The sequence below is a fragment of the Phoca vitulina genome, unplaced genomic scaffold (assembly GCF_004348235.1).
Source record: "Phoca vitulina isolate PV1807 unplaced genomic scaffold, GSC_HSeal_1.0 scaffold24, whole genome shotgun sequence".
NCBI classification, from domain to species: Eukaryota; Metazoa; Chordata; class Mammalia; order Carnivora; family Phocidae; genus Phoca; species Phoca vitulina.
Window position 1 is genome coordinate 20,819,403 of NW_022589727.1, and position 2,444 is coordinate 20,821,846.

Below are 2,444 nucleotides of genomic sequence, written 5' to 3' on the forward strand. Positions count from 1 at the left end.
CTTTAAAAAAAAAAAAATAAAAAAAAAAAAATAAATGCCGCATTGTAGAACCAGGTCAGCCAAGAAAGCTGCTTCTCTTCTAAGTTCAGAAAACCACTTTAGGGGCGCCTGGGTGGCTCAGTTGGTTAAGCATCTGCCTTCGGCCCAGGTCATGATCCTAGGGCCCTGGGATCGAGCCCCACATTGGTTGGGCTCCCTGCTCAGCAGGAAGCCTGCTTCTCCCTCTGCCTGCCGCTCCCCCTGCTTGTGCGCTCTCACTCTCTCTCTCTGTCAAATAAATAAGATCTTTAGAAAAGAAAGGGGCACCTGGGTGGCTCAGTCGTTAAACGTCTGCCTTCAGCTCAGGTCATGATCCCGGGGTCCTGGGATCGAGCCCCGCATCGGGCTCCCTGCTCGGCGGGAAGCCTGCTTCTCCCTCTCCCACTCCCCCTGCTTGTGTTCCCTCTCTCGCTGTGTCTCTCTGTCAAATAAATAAAATCTTAAAAAAAAAAAAAGAAAAGAAAACCACTCAATCCCAAAGTATACCAATATGGCGAGGACCAGGAGAGTGCCATGATCAGGAAGGCACACTACTGCTGGTTCTCTACAGTATTTTGCTCTGCCTGCTACAATCCACACCAAGTTAGATGCTTTCTACCATTCCTCTTGCCACTTAACGTGTCTGGACACTGGCATCTCTGTCAACGCTGCCCCAGAAAAATCATTTTCGTCATCTCACTAATGTCTTCTGTGGGTACATCTGCTTGTCCAAAACTAAATCACATCCAGAACTCTAGCTGCAAGAAAATCTGGGAAATATACTTTCACTTTTCTGTCCACTTTACTACAGGAAGACACACTAAGAGGTTCAGCATCAAGCGTGCCCATTCATCACACCTACAAGCTTGAGCTGAGACCAGGGACTCTGGGCTAGAAAGAAAACAGCCACTGTCCTTATTCACAGGCTTAAAACTGTGGGTCACTTTGTCATTATTTGAAGTTTCAGCTTAAAATAACCTGTCTAGGGACGCCTGGGTGGCTCAGTCGATTAAGCGTCTGCCTTCGGCTCAGGTCATGATCCCAGGGTCCTGGGATCAAGTCCCGCATCGAGCTCCCTGCTCCGCGGGGAGCCTGCTTCTCCCTCTGCCTCTGCCTCTCTGTCTCTCATGAATAAATAAATAAAATCTTAAAAAAAAGTAATAACCTGTCTAACTTCATTTAAAATTTAAAAAAAAATCTAAACATGGCAATCAAACTCTGATAAAATATGTTCTCATTTTCATAATCATTAGATATTCTATAATAACCCGGGTGCCTGGGTGGCTCAGTCGGTTAAGCGCCTGCCTTCAGCTCAGGTCGTGATCCCAGGGCCCTGGGATTGAGCCCCGCATCGGGCTTCCTGCTCCTCAGGGAGCCTGCTTCTCCTCCCTCTGGTCCTCCACCCCCACTCGTGCTCTCTCTCTCTCTCTGACAAAATCTTTAAAAAAAAAAGCCCATTTATTTTACTCATTATACTCATATAATATTGGTATTTTTAAATCTGCAAAAGAATACAAAATGTATTTTTATATCTACCATCCAGAAGCAGCAAATGTTATATTTATATTTGCTTCAAATTGCTCGTAAAAAATTTAATCAAAGATCTGTTTGTTCCTCCTCCCCATTCCTATTCTCTTCCCTTCCTCACAAAACAGTAACGACCATTAATTTGATGCGTATTCTTCTCATTCATATTCCAGCCCTTTACTGAATATGCATATATCCACATATACATATAAAGTTGTATGTGGCTTTTACATTTATATAAATGGCTTTATATTTTTCATGTGCAATATTCTGTAACGTTTATTTCATTCATCATTGCTATTTATGGTGTCTATAAGTATTTACTTCATTATAAGAAATAATAGCATTAGAACTTTCTATAATAAGTTGTCTCCCAAATTTAAACATTTTATTCATGTAAATCTTAATGTAGAAACCCCTTGTAATTAGTTTTAAGTCAGCTTCACTATATTTGATTTTCTAAGCAGAAGATCTATTTATGCAAAAATAACATTGTTAAACTATAGTTAAAATCTTTTCTATCTTAGTGGCATAAACATCCCAGCCAGGCTTTCAAGAAAGTGCATTTGATAGAATAGAAAAATTGGACCATCTTCATAATCATATACTTAAAATTATATTTCTCATTGGTTCACGTTTCATTAATTAGTTTGTTAAATTAATCCACACTTGCACCACAAATGCTCAAAAAGTTAAAATCACATACTATCATATCAACAATTACCATCTTAACCACATCATTTTTATGAATTATTTACATAATAACTCCTATTTAACTATAAAAGTGGTGCATCAACTTAGAAAAAACACAATTAACAAGGAACCATCAGACTCCAGAACAAGACTAGGATTCTTACTATTGAACCTTATTCTGAGGATCCTAACAAACACAACAGATA